The sequence below is a fragment of the Leucoraja erinacea genome, chromosome 5 (genome assembly GCF_028641065.1).
Source record: "Leucoraja erinacea ecotype New England chromosome 5, Leri_hhj_1, whole genome shotgun sequence".
NCBI lineage: Eukaryota > Metazoa > Chordata > Chondrichthyes > Rajiformes > Rajidae > Leucoraja > Leucoraja erinaceus.
The window spans coordinates 31399876-31414564 of record NC_073381.1 but is presented as its reverse complement, the minus strand read 5'-3'; positions in this window follow the sequence as shown (position 1 = coordinate 31414564).

Sequence of the window (14689 nt, the reverse complement as noted above, 5' to 3'; positions counted from 1 at the left end):
GCAAACATAAGGAAGCTTGGCTGACGAGGGAAATTGAGACGTTAGTCAAAAACAAGAAGGATGCATGGGACAGGTAGAGGCAGCTGAGATCAAGTGCATCCCTGGAGGAGTTTCAGGAAACTAAGCAAAGGTAATGAGAAGGCCAAAAAGAAGCCTGGAGATAGCTCTGGCGGGTAGCATTAAGGTCAATCCCAAAAGATTTTATAAATACATAAGGTGGAAAAGGGTAACTAGAGAGAGAATGGGACCTTTCAGGAATCAAAGCGGTCACCTCTGTGTGGAACCACAGGAGATGGGCAAGGTTCTAAATGAGTATTTCTCCTCTGCATTTATAGGCTGTGGGCCGAGCCTCAAAAATGTGTCTAGAAATCAATTATCGTGACCCACGTCTCGGAACTACATTAAATTTTGCACAGATTTAGATGAAATATAATTGAGAAGGAAGTCATAACTCATCAGTGCCAAAAGTTGCACATTAATTAATTAAACTAATTAGAAAATGAGATCGGGAAAGTAAGCGGCATCTAGTGTCCAATGTCCATATTACGCCATGGGGAGCCTATTTCCATGTTGCTGTCCATTTAAACCATATATTATTTTATATATATATATGTATATATATATGACTTGTGAATATGACTGTAATCATATATAATGAAGTATAATTATATTATATAAAAATAATATAATGAATATAATTGTGAGTGTGTTTTTTGAATGAGACTGCTGCAGAGGTCCTTTGAAATTAGGGCTATTACCTTTAACCGAAAAGAGCACCAAAAGTGTGGCATTGTTTGAGTAACGAGTGTGTGTCTGTAGATGTGTGGATGTAAGTGTGGATGGATGTTTGTGTGGATGTGTGAATGGATGTATGTGTGTGTGGATGTATGTTTGTGGATGTATGTGTGTGGATGTGTGGATGTATGTGTGGATGTATGTGTGTGCGGATGGATGTGTGTGTGCGGATGGATGTGTGGATGTATGTGTGGATGTATGTGTGCGCGGATGGATGTGTGTGTGGATGGATGTCTGTGTTTGATGGATGTGTGGATGGATGTGTGTGCGGATGTGTGTGTGGTATTGTGGATGTATGTGTGCATGTATGTGTGCAAGCATGTATATGTGTGCGTACGGAAGGATGGGTGTACGGATGTGTGTGTGGGTGTGTGTGTGTATGTATGTATGAATGTGTGAATGGGTGTGTGTGTGTATGTATGTATGTATGTGTGAATGGGTGGGTGGACTGTTGCACTATCATTCACCAGCACGCCATTATCATGAGTAATTCATTCATTGTTTAAATAATTTGACCAAATAAACAACGAAAAGATCTACATTAAATAAAACTTTGTATAATAATTTATTTCCCCAATTTATTTGTTTACATTACATTTAATCTTCATCTGAATATTCTTCATCAGATTCCAAGTCTTTTGCAGTAAGAGAGTTTCTGCAGTCAACACACTTCCTTAATTCTGCACAAGGCACACCATGCTGTTGACATGAGCATCTTCTTTTCCCTGTACTTGACTTCTCACAGCTTGTTTTCTTGCATGAACAATATGTTAATTCCAGCAACATGCTTGGGGCTGGAGGCAGATCAGCCAGTCAATGTCCAATTCACCACCAACAATTTTCCACCCATGTCGCTTTGGACTGGGATTTTGTGGAAATTGTTCCAGACATTTTGAATGTACAGCAGCCTGGTAAATTGCTCTCATGACATGCTTTCTGAAAGAGTCTGCTGTTGGTGGAAGACGTGCCTCTGATTTTGTTAACATAATGCCCCTGTCCCACTTAGGAAACCTGAACGGAAACCTCTGGAGACTTTGCGCCCCACCCAAGGTTTCCATGCGGTTCCCGGAGGTTGCAGGTGGTTGCCGGAGGTTGCAGGTAGTGGAAGCAGGTAGGGAGACTGACAAAAACCGCCTGAAATGTCCGGGAACGGCACGGAAACCTTGGGTGAGGCACAAAATCTCCAGAGGTTTCCGTTCAGGTTTCTTATGTGGGAACAAGTTGTATCTAGCTTCATCTACTGTGGTCAGGGTGCTCAACAGTTGCTGTTTGTTGAGCATCACTTGTCATGGATCGAAGCAGTCTCTTTGGGGCTGGCTCATCTGCTTCACCATCAGGAACTGCCTCTTGAGGTGATTCACTTGCTTCAGGCTTTTCAGTGTCTTGAACACAATTGAAAGAGGAAAAAGGAAACAGAAAGTAAAATAAATCAATATCCTCAAATATATCTTTTCATTGTTCAAAGTAACATCATATGACCATAAATGCAAAGAATTGTTGTTTGAGACTTATCATTACCATTCTTCCTTCTAGACCTTGCTATAGCTCGATTTATTGTTGTTATGTTGCAGAAGTGACGATAGCACTCGGCATGATATCCCGAGATACACTGCTGCCTCCTAATAATAGAAGATAAAATATGTATTTTACATCTCTTCATGTTTTATATTATGTAAGACAATATCCTTATCAATGGGGAAATTCTACTTGTACGCATATCCAGGTAGATGGGATGGCAAGTCAGCAAATGATCAAATTAATGTTCATTATGGCACATTGCCTACAGTGCATGTCCACACAAAACACTTCTGTGCGTGAACGTGCATGGGGCTCTGAAGAGTGGTGGGGCGGAAGCTACTGAAAAAAAACATCTCATAGTACTTGGGTCTGTATGGACTTCAATTCATAAAATGTCAATCTCTTCTTAATGTCAATGAGACTTACACTAAATTACTACCATAGATAAATTAGTTCAAGTTCAAGTTCACATACACCAATTGATTTGAATATGAACATCAACTATTTCTGATCATTTCTCACTCCGATGGAAGCCTATAAAGTGCAGTCAATATTCCTCCATTGTTCTCCCATGTTCGGGGGCTAGAAGCGGCCGCTGCGGACGGCACTATGTACAGCCTTCCACCCACGGAGATGATCCAAACGCGCTCCGCGACTCTGCGTTCACAAATCGGACGCTTCTTAACGGAGACCGTGGCTTCACTATTTTAAATACATAGGCCCCGCAGTCGGAGCACGTTTTCTCAGTAAGTGATCGCAGGCAGCTCCGACATTAGATGTTAAAGAAGACTTATTAGACTTCACCAAGCTGGTATTACTGACAATTTTTAATTTACTTTGTTATGCATACACATAGTTTAGGCCCACAACTTCATGAATTAATGAATGAATGAATGATGAATGAATGAATGATGAATGAATGAATGTATGTACAGCCACCAAATCTATTTTTTTCAAATTATAAAAGGGTGCAATTAAATTAATTAAAGTCTATACAGATTAATTTTCATGAATTCAGACTTTAAATCTTACTTTTCAGTTCCAGTTAATTCATAATGTTTCAATCAGTAGAAGTACTCTCAGCCATGATGTATGCTCCCTGCCTAGCTAGCCTGAAACAAAGAATGTGATTGGCCAATTGGCATCTGACTCAATGTTAAACGTGCGTTGATTGGACAAAAGCTACTCGAAAACTTTCAGGTTTTTCTTAAATTTGTTGAAAAAATGTGCAGGTTTTGTTCATGACGAGTTTCAGGGGTGATTTATATAATATTTTTACACAATATGTTAAAATTTCATGTAGTTCCGTGAGTTGGGTCACGAACTTGCACAAAATAGCTCCTCGGCCCAGAGCCTATTACCGAGGAGAAAGACAGTAGGACGGAGGAAATTGGAGCAGTCACTGGACGTGTCTTGAGAGCAGTCGGGGCTACAGTCGAAGAAGCACTGAAGGTTCTGTCGTGTTTGAAGGTAGCCAAATCTCCAGGGCCTGGACAGATATATCCAAGGACATTGCGGGAAACTAGAGAGGAAATAGCAGGAGCCCTGTTTGGAATTTACGAGTCGTCCTTAAATACAGCAGATGTGCCGGAAGACTGGAGGGTAGCAAATGTTGTATCTCTTTTCAAGAAGGGCTGCAGGGAAAATGCTGGGAGCAAAAGGTCGGTGAGCTTAACATCTGTAGTTGGTAAGTTACTGGAGAGTATTCTGAGGGATAGGTTATACAGGCATTTGGATGGGCAAGGGCTGATTAGGGATAGTCAGCATGGTTTTGTATGCGGGAGGTCATGTCCCACAAATCTGATTGATTTTTTTGAAGACGTGACCAAGAAGGTAGATGAGGGCAGAGCTGTTGATGTTCAGTAAGGCATTCAACAAGGTTTCACATGGAAGGCTGCTCTGGAAGGTTAGATCGCATGGGATCCAAGGAGAGTTAGCTGAATGGATAGCAAATTGGCTCCATGGAAGGAAGCAGAGGGTGATGGTGGATGGTTGCTTCTCAGACTGGAGGCCTGTGACTAGTGGTGTGCCTTAGGGTTCGGTGTTAGGCCTTTTACTGTTTGTCGTCTACATCAGTGATTTGGAAGAGAACATTCAGGGTAAGATTAGCAAGTTTGCTGATGATACACAAGTTAGTGGTTTTGCAGATAGTGAGGATGGTTGTGAACGATTGCAGCAGGATCTGGATCGATTGGCCAGGTGGGCGGAGGAATAATTGATGGAATTTAATACAGAAAAGTGTGAGGTGTTGCATTTTGGAATGTCGAACAAGGGCAGGACCTACACAGTAAATGATAGGCCTCTGGGTAGTGTTGTAGAGTAGAGGGATCTGGGAGTACAGGTACACGGTTCCTAGAAGGTCGAGTCGCAGGTAGATACAGTAAGGGGGTTAAAAACGCTTTTGGCACTTTGGCCTTCATCAGTCAGAGTATTGAGTATAGATGCAAGGAGGTCATGATGCAGTTGTATAAGACGTCGGTGAGACCGCATTTAGAATATTGTGTTCAGTTCTGGGCACAATGTTAAAGAAAAGAAATTGTCAAGCTTGAAAAGGTTCAGAAAAGATTTACGAGGATTTTGCCAGGACTAGAGGGTGTGAGCTATAGGGGGAGTTTGAGTAGGCTGGGTCTCTATTTCATGGTGTGTAGGAAGATGAGGGGAGATCTTATAGAGGTATCAAAATCATGAGAGGAATAGATTGGTTAGATGAAGGATGTGACCATGAGGGAAGATGGCAGCCCTACCGGCAGTCTGGTGTCTTTTCATTGCTTTTGGTATTTTTTAGTCTGTTAGAAGTTTGTTTTAATGTTCTTCTGGTATGTTTTATGTGGGGGGAAGGGGGCAGGGGTTCAGGGGAAACTTTTTTCAAGGTCTTACCTTCCCGGAGATGTGATTAATTCGGATCACATTCTCCAGGCTCTGCGGCCTACCATTGCTGGAGCTGGAAACCTCCTCGGACTGTCGTGAGCCCACCACGGGGCGTGGACTTACATCGGAGCGGATCCCTTGCCTGGGATCGCTCCCACAATGACCACCGCGGACTTTATCACCAAGGGCTTGAGGTCTCGGGGTGAGGCTAGTCGGGAGCTCCAATGTCGTGGAAGGCTCGACCTGCCCCGACACGAGGTTCGTTCGCCTGGCGCGGGGGAGCTGACAACCCCCCGATGCGGGAGTGGATTGTCTTGATGCGGAGGGCCCGAACACCGGCTACGGGAGTCAAGACAGTCCCATCAACGGGGGCTCGAGGCCCATGACCGCAGAAGAGCAAGGGGAAGGACTTAAACTATATTTCGCCTTCCACCACAGTGAGGAGTGTGTAGGAGTCACTGTGGTGGATGTTCAATGTTAAAAGGTGTTTTGATTGTTTTGTCTCCAAGATGGCTGCCGGAAGGGAGAGTGAACGCTAGCGCGTTAAGCTGCCGCTGCTCTCTCTTTGAATTGTGTGTTGATCATGTCCCTACTATTTTTTTGGTTTGTTTTTTGTTTTATTCTGCTTTTATGTTTTGTAATCTGCTTATTAAATTTTGTAAGGCATCCTTGAGAGTCTTTGAAAGGCGCCCATAAGTATAATGTTAATAATAATAATAATAATAATTATAATAATAATAATAATAATAATAATAATAATAATAATAATGCACAGAGTCTTTTGCTCACAGTAGGGGAATTGAGGACCAGAGAACATAGGTTCAAGGTGAAGGGGAAAAGATTTAATAGGAATCCGAGGGGTAACTTTTTCACATAAAGGTTGGTGGGTGTATGGAACAAGCTGCCAGAGGAGGTAGATGAGGCTAGGACTACCCCATCATTTAAGAAACAATTGGACAGATACATGGATAGGACAGGTTTGCAGGGATATGGACCAAGCACAGGCAAGTGGGATTAGTGTAGCTGGGACATTGTTGACAGATGCGGGTGAGGTGGGCTCTCTATGACTAACTTCCTCATGAATCTTCTCAGCCCACTTTCCAGCTCAACAACATCTTTCTAAATATCTCCTAATTGTGGTCACACCCAAGAGAAAGAAGATTGTGTCTGTGGACATTTTCACAGAAGACTGACCAGGTGATTTGGATTTTTGCTGAAATTCATGATATATGCATTCCTCGTGCAGTGAGAAACAAACATGATGTTCCATTAAAAAGCAATAATTTTAGAATGTAGTTAGTAAAAATAAGGTCAGTGTTTGTTTCCACTAAATCCTGGTGCTTAATTCCTCAACTTTTATTGCCACTACCTGCACAAGCGTACCGATATCACCCTGCAGTGTATCAATCACTTAGATGCTGACAACCATTAAACAATCACTTTGCATCTCAACATGCACCATTAGACAAAATTAAAAGTTTGTGCAGAATTTCCATCCATTGTGTTAATTTCCTTTTTACCGGTTTGAAAGGTTCAGCTAATGTTGGAATAATTTATATGTATTTTAGCATTTTGGAGAATTTTAAAATGTTGTAATCTGGTAAAATCCTAAGAATTGAATTCAAACTCTTGGATTTCAAGTGGTAATTTACAACACATACAAGGACAATGGAATGGGCAATGAGGAAGAGCGTCAATGAGTTTGTACAGCCTTCTGTGAGAAGTTAGAGGGGGAGATAACAGCAGGGTTGCTTGTAGTTATTTATCAAGTTGCTCATGAATGAGATAAAATCGCACAATAATCATGTTCCAGATACAGAAGCTATTCAGCCCTAACAAGCTCATTCATCACAAGAAGGATTTATGATTTCTAGGTCTCATTACTTCTTAGGAGATTCAAGACATATCCTCCCAGAATCATTCTTCCGCATGTGAAGAAAGTATTTTGTTCAGAATAAAGATTCCCAATAATAAACTGAGGTCTTGGCTTTGAAAACTGTCCTTTGATCCATTGATATAGATTTGATTTAGATACATTTATACAATATTTCCATTCCATTTATTCTATTCAATTATCTTCATATGATCAGTCCTTTTCCAAGTTATTTTGAAGCTGAAGACCAAGGTTGTTCCTGCTGTTCCTCTTCTCAAGTGAAAAGCCTTGAAATATGCTCTGGATCAACATTGAACATTAAGGCTATACATCAATGGATAATAGATGCAGAGGTAGGCCATTCAGCTCTTCGAGCCATCATCGCCATTCACTGTGATCATGGCTGATCATCCACAATCAGTACCCACAATCAGTTCCTGCCTTCTCTCCTTATCCCCTGTCTTTATGAGCTCTATCTAACCCTCTCTTGAAAGCATCCAGAGAATTGGCCTCCACTGCCTTCTGAGGCAGAGAATCCTCAAAAAATTCACAACCCTCGTCCCTCAGGGCTCCATAGTCCCCTTTGTTTGATTGTAATATTGACACCTCTGATTTACCCTACTCCCACTCAAACTGTAGATTAACTTACCATATTATGGTCACTAACTCCTAATGGCTCTTTTACCTCGAGTTCCCTTATCAAATCTAGTTCATTACGCAACACTAAATCCAGAATTGCCTTCTCCTTGGTAGGCTCTAGTATAAGCTGCTCTCAGAATCCATCACGGAGGCACTCCACAATCTCTGATCAGTGCATTGTACAAAGTTAACATGATATCCGTGGCATGATTTAGAATTTGAATTTGGATTTAAAGAATATGTGTGTTATGATTGTGTTTATAATTTGTTTGGTTGTTTTGTTGTTTGTCTTTTGCACAAATGTCCGCGAGCATTGCCACTTTCATTTCACTGCACATCTCGTATGTGTATGTGACAAATAAACTTGACTTGACTTGACTTGACTTCAGGATAAATGGTTGTTCTTGAGAAACTGGATGTGTTACACGTCAAGTCTTATAATATCTCAATTTCCTGCAGTTACACCTGTTGTTACTATTACAGGTGCACAACCTTTTATCCGGTGTTCCGGAAACCGAAAAACTCCGAAAACCGGCCATTTTTTCCAGGATGTCGTCTGCGCACCAAAGCTCGCGTTTGGTGCCAAAGTTGACCCGAGACGACCCACGGTCAACCCAGGTCTGTACTACTGTAGCGGCTGCCTCCTCCGGGGAGACACTTAAACATCTGTAAATTATTGCTTAAATGTTAGTCAGTTAGTTTGGAGGACTTTTATGTGAAGGGGGGGGGGGGGGTTGAAGGGGTAAACTTTAATTCTTAGTCCCCTGCCTGGTCGGAGAGGCGGGGAGGCGGGGAGCGGTCAATGCCTTACCGGGTCGCCATGCAGTAAGCTCCACAGCGCTGTGGCCGCCAACTCCCAGCTGTGGCTGCGGGCGGCGCCGGTTGTAGCTCCGACCCCGGCAACTCTACCCCTGGCTGCGGGGCGCTCCAAATCCAGCGCCGCCCACGACCGGACGCCCGCAGCCCCAGCTCCGCAAATGTTGGGAGTCGGCGGCGTGGCAGCGCTGGGATACCAGCGGGGAGCGGGCAATGCCTTATCGGGTCACCGTGCGGTAAGCTCCAGGGCGCTGAGGCCGCCTTCTCCCAACATTCGCGGAGCTGGGACTGCGGGCGTCCGGCCGCGGGCGGCGCTGGATTTGGAGCGCCTCGCAGCCAGGGGTCGAGTTGCCGGGGTCGGAGCTACAACCGGCGCCGCCCGCGGTCGGACGGAGCCCCCAGCTCCGCGATGTTGGGAGTCGCCAACCAGGTAGGGGACTAAGAATTAAAGTTTCCCCCTTCACCCCCCACCACCACCACATACAATCCCTCCAAACTAACTGACTAACATTTATGCAATGATTTACAATGATTCCCCGGTCTCCGGGGAGGAGGCAGTCGCTCCAGGCTTTTCAAGCCGCCCGCGCTACCTACCTAATCTATGCTAAAAATCTTCCATTCGGAAATCCGAAAATGTCCGAAATCCGACAAGTGTCTGGTCCCAAGGCTTTCGGATAAAAGGTTGTTCACCTGTACTATTGATAGTGTTGCTCTTCAGAGAATTACCAGTTTTATTTTCTGATCCCTCAAGTTTCACTTTTTTCTTTAATAGAACTGGAGAAAAAGTTGTTGAAATAGTTTCTTTCAATGTAGTGGCCTCCCTGTGAATAATTCCCTTGCAATGGGGATGTTTGCTATTAGCAGAAAACCTCCCTAATGAAGTTTATGTTGTTTAGAGTACCTCTTGATGTTGCATTGTCCAATTCTTTATTTTCTAACACAAGTAAAATTGGTGGATTAGACATTCTCTACAATTTGGCTTGCTTGTGTCAGTTTAATGAAGGAAAACTGTAACAGCAAGTGACTTCCTTGAAGTTTGGAATGATATCTTCTACATTCATGCTTTATGACATTTGATGAAATAAGGAAGAGAATGAAAATCATAGTCATACAGCACAGCCCTTCAGCCCTGTCGACCATTGATCACCTGCTCACACTAGATTTATGTTATCCCACTTTCTTATCTACTCCCTAAAATTTTACAAAGGGAAACTAATAGAGTTATAGAATCATAGAGTGATACAGTGTGGAAACAAGCCATCCGCCCAACCTGCCCGCACCGGCCACATGTTCCAGCCACACGAGTCCCACTTGCCCACATTTGGTCCATATCCCTCCAGACCTGTCCTATCCATGTACCTGTCTAACCATTTCTCAAATGTTGGGATAGTCCCAGCCTCAACTACCTCTTCTGGCAGCTTGCTCCATGCACCCACCACCCTTTGTGTGAAAAGGTTACCCATCAGATTCCTGTCAAACCTTTTCCCCTGCACCTTAAACCTATGTCCTCGATTCACCTACTCTGGGCAGGAAACTCTGTGCATCTACCCGATCTGTTCCTCATGATTTTATACACCTCAATAAGATGACCTCTCATCCTCCTGCACTCCATGGAATAGAACCCCAGCCTACTCAACCTCTCCCTCACGCTCAGACCCTCTAGCCCTGGCAACATAATTGTAAATCTTATCTGTACTCTTTCCAGCTTTACTACATCTTTCCTATAACATGGTGCCCAGAACTGAACACAATACTCCATATGTGTTCTCACCACCACCTTATACAACTGCCACATGACCTCCCAACTAATCAAACCTGAACATCTTTGGGATGTGGGAAGAATTTGTGCATCTGGACGAAACCCACGTGATCAAAGGGGGAAGTGCAAACAGACAGCATCCGAGGACAGTATCGAACCAAAATCATAGTCATAGAGTCATACAGCATGGAAACAGGCCCTTCAGCCCAACTTGCCCACACTGACCAACATGTCCCATCTATACCAGTCTCACCTGCCTGCAATTGGTCCATATCGCTCTAAACATATCCTATCCACGTACCTGTCAAAAGATTTCTTAGATGAAGTGATAGTATATGCCCCTAGTACCTCCTCTGGCGACTAGTTCCATACACCCACCTTTGTTGTAAAAAGGGTACCGCCTCATGTTCCTATTAAATCCTTCCCCCTCACTTTAAACCTAAACCCACTGGTTTTCGATTCCCGTACTCTGGGCAAGAGACTCTGCGTTTACATAATCTATTCCTCACAAGATATTATACACCTCTATAAGATCAAACCCTCATCCTCTTGCACTCTTAGGAATAGAGTCCCAACCTGCTCAACTTCTCCATAATAACTCAGGCCCGCGAATCCAAGAAACATCCTCGTAAATCTTCACTGCTCCCTTTCCAGCTTGACATCATCTTACATATAGCATGGTTCCCAAACCTGAACACAATACTCTAAATGTGGCCTCACCAACATCTTACATAACAGCAACATGACCTTCTAACTTCTATACTGATGAAGGTCAATGTGCCAAAATCCTTTTTGACCACCTGGTGACATCACTTTCAAGGAACAATGTGCCTGCACTCCTAGATCCCTTGCTCCCCAGAGCCTTCGCTTTCACTGTGTAGGTCCGGCCCATGTTAAACTTCCCAAAATGCAAAACCTCACATTTCACTGTATTAAGGGCCTGTCCCACTTAGGTGATTTTTTTCGGCGACAGACGGAAAATAGGCTGTCGCGTGGTGACGCAGGGTGAGGTCTGCATTGTCGTGAGTTGTCTCCTCAACTGTCGTGAATATTTCTTGTTGCCACTGGATTTTTAAATGTTCCAAACCTTTCGGCGACAGTGGGCTTGACGTTGCCTGTCTTCTCCTGTTGTAGGTTGCCCTAGGTTGTCGCCAGGATGACAGCAGGTGACGTTGGTTGTTGCCGGGTGATGACCTCGGTGAATTCCATTGGCGACAAACCTACATCATCCTACGTCAACCGGAGACAGTACCGGCGTCAAGAGAAGTCTTCAGTTGTCTTCATTTGTACCGACAGGGTCGTAGCTTGTCGTAGCTTGTTGCGGTTGGAAGTAGGTTGACTTGGGTTGTCGTAGGTTGTCGACTGTGTGGTCGAAGGTTGTCATAGGTGGTGTCGTGGTTGTCATAGGTGTGATCGTAGGTGGACGTCCCAAGTCGCGAGGAATTGTGTCGCTGGTCGACGTAGCTTGTCATAGCTGGACGTAGACTAGGTGGTAGCTTGTCGTAGACATTACGTAGGGTGAGTCCATTTCAGCCTTCCGCTACAACTGCGACTGTCGCCGGGAGTTGCCTAAAAAATCACCTAAGACAGGCCCTTTAAATTCTACCAAACCATTCCTCAGCCCACCTGGCCAATCGATCAAGATCCTACTGCATTTTGTTATTACCATCATCACTATCTATAATACCACCCACTTTTATTACCATCTGCAAAATTGATCATCATTCCTTGTACGTTCTCATCCAAATCATTGATGTAGATGACAAACTGTAATGGGCCCAGCACTGACCCCCTGAGGCACACCACGAGTCACAGGCCTCCAGTTCATAAAGCAACCTTCCACCATCACCCTCTGAATTCATCCATGAAGCCAATTTTCTGTCCATTCAACTGTCTCTCCTTGGATCCCATGGGATCAAATGTTCCAGATCAGCCTACCATGCAGAACCTGGTCTCTGGGGCTGTGAGACAGCAGCTCTACCAGCTGCACCACTGTCACACATTTCACATGTATATGGAGGGATGGTGGCACTGGGTAAGTCCCCATATCTGCAAATATTTTATCTTGGGAATGATCACCACCAAGGTCAATTCTATTCTCATTCACACATGAGCATTTTGTTAGAACATAGAACAACACCACACAGGAACAGGCCCTTCAGTCCATAATATCTGTGCCGAACATGATGCCAAGTTAATCTAATCTCTGTCTGCCCATGATCCATATCCCTCCATTCCTTGCATAATCACGTGCCTATCTAAAAGCCTCTTAAATACCACTTTCCCATTTGACCCCACCATCACCCCTGCCTGAGTGTTCTAAGCACCCACTACATTTTATGTAAATATTTGCCCCGTGCATCTCCATTAAATTTGTCCCCCTCAACTTAAACTTATGCCCTTGTTTTTGCATTTCCACCTTGGGAAAATGGTTCTGACTGTCTACCCTATCTATGCTTCTTGTAATTGTATATACTTCTATTAGGTCATTTGCTGGATAGTGATCAATAATAGAGTCTGGCTATTTATATCCCACAAACCCAGAGAGGAAATGATCTTTTTTCCTATCCAAGCAAAAATCAATGTCCCTTATTGATCCGAGCTCAGACCTTGTACGTTTTTACCTATGTGCAGCTCAGCTGTGTACCGCATAAGCCATTGAGCTAAAAGTCTTAAATTTTTATCACAAAATTTGCCCTGAAGGAATATTTTCATCTGCTCTTGTTCCTTAAAATGACAGCAACATCCCTTACAGCAAGAAAACATGCAAAATATCAGGCTATTGCAGCCTCATTGAGCCTGTACTCTCAGGTCCTGTGCAGATTGTAAGCTTTATTGATGTGAATTATGAAGAGGAATCCTGCGAGAGGCTGTGTATATTTCCGAAATAATAGCTGAAGAGAAGACTTGCTGCAGCAACACTTTTCTTGCATTCGGACGGAGCCTTGGGAAAACTGCAAAATGTTGATTTAAATATAACGATTTTCGTGTCTTTCCTGTATGGTCTGCCCTTTCTTTAACAAACAATTTACCAACTAAGCTTCAACAACCTAGGGAGGGTAGGCCAGATAAGGAGAGTGGAATTTATGAAATGTATGCACTGATGCACCAACATCAACAGCAGCATCAGGGGGGTATTCAGTTCTTCTTGCATCCATATCTGGTGACTGCAGGAGACTATGCAGTCGCCGTATGGTCCCCATATGTTCGCGGGTGGTTGCCGGGCAGTCGCCTTCATGTGTGGAGTGAGGAGTTCCCGCATTCTGGGAACTAGTTGCAGCCTCATTCTGGTCGCCGCAAATTTTTCAACATGTTGAAAAATTAGCGCCGACCAGAATGAAGCCGCCAGAGAGAGTAGCGAGAGGTGCAGTGGTAGTGGGTTGCCAGGAGGTCGAAGGTTGACGTAGTTCCTCATAGATTGTGGCCAGTGCTGACCGGTGAATTTCATTGGCTCATTGGGAAAAAAAACGTAAGCAGTAGTTTTCAGAACCAAGGATAACCGACCGGTAATGTTAATGTCCGTCGAGCTTCACAGCCGTGTATCTCTGGCTTCTTAAAAGTTGTCTCCACTTCTTCTCTCCCCTTCTCCCCCTTCTCCCCCTCTCCTCCCCCCCCTTCCCTTTTAAAGGACTTACGTGATCCTTCCCGTACACTGTGCTTTCACCATCTTAATTACAGTGCCAACCTTCCTGGTCATCACAGTGTGTGTCTGTATCACGTTGGCTTTTCACCGTATGAATTTCAATCAGACAGCGCTCACCCCCGCTTTCCCTGTCCCCCGCCTGCCTAACGGGCTGGTGAAGGAAGCGATGTGTGTGTGTGTTCCACTCTGACTGTCGCCATTCCAGTCGCTGGCTTTTTAAAGGACTTCCACTTGACAGTCGCCGGCAGTCGCCTGTAAAATCGCCTCAGTGGGACAGGCCCATTGCGCTACTTTCCATTGTGGGGATCGGTGATATCGGTTTACTTAACAAATGTTAATAACAAAATGTTGAGCCAGAATCCTATTTACATGATCTGCACTTCAAAGTTTTCAATACAATTTCAGAAGTGCTCGAAGCAGAATTAGGCCATTCAGCCCATCAAGTCTCTTCTGCCATTCAATCATGGCTGATCTATCTCTGTCTCTTAATCCCATTCTCCTGCCTTCTCCCCATAACCCCCGAGAACCGTACTAATCACAAATCTCTCAATCTCTGCCTTAACAATATCCACTGACTTGGCCTCCACACCCTCTGTGGCAATGACTTCCCATTTCTGCTCTGAATCTTCTGCAAGTTTTCTTAAATGAATGCATTAATTCCTGGCCCTCCTACCAGTGCAAACTCATTAAGGAAACATATTAAAATAACAAGGAACTGCAGATGCCGATTTACCAATTCGCCTAACGCCAAAACAGATCCACAGAAGACGCCATTACC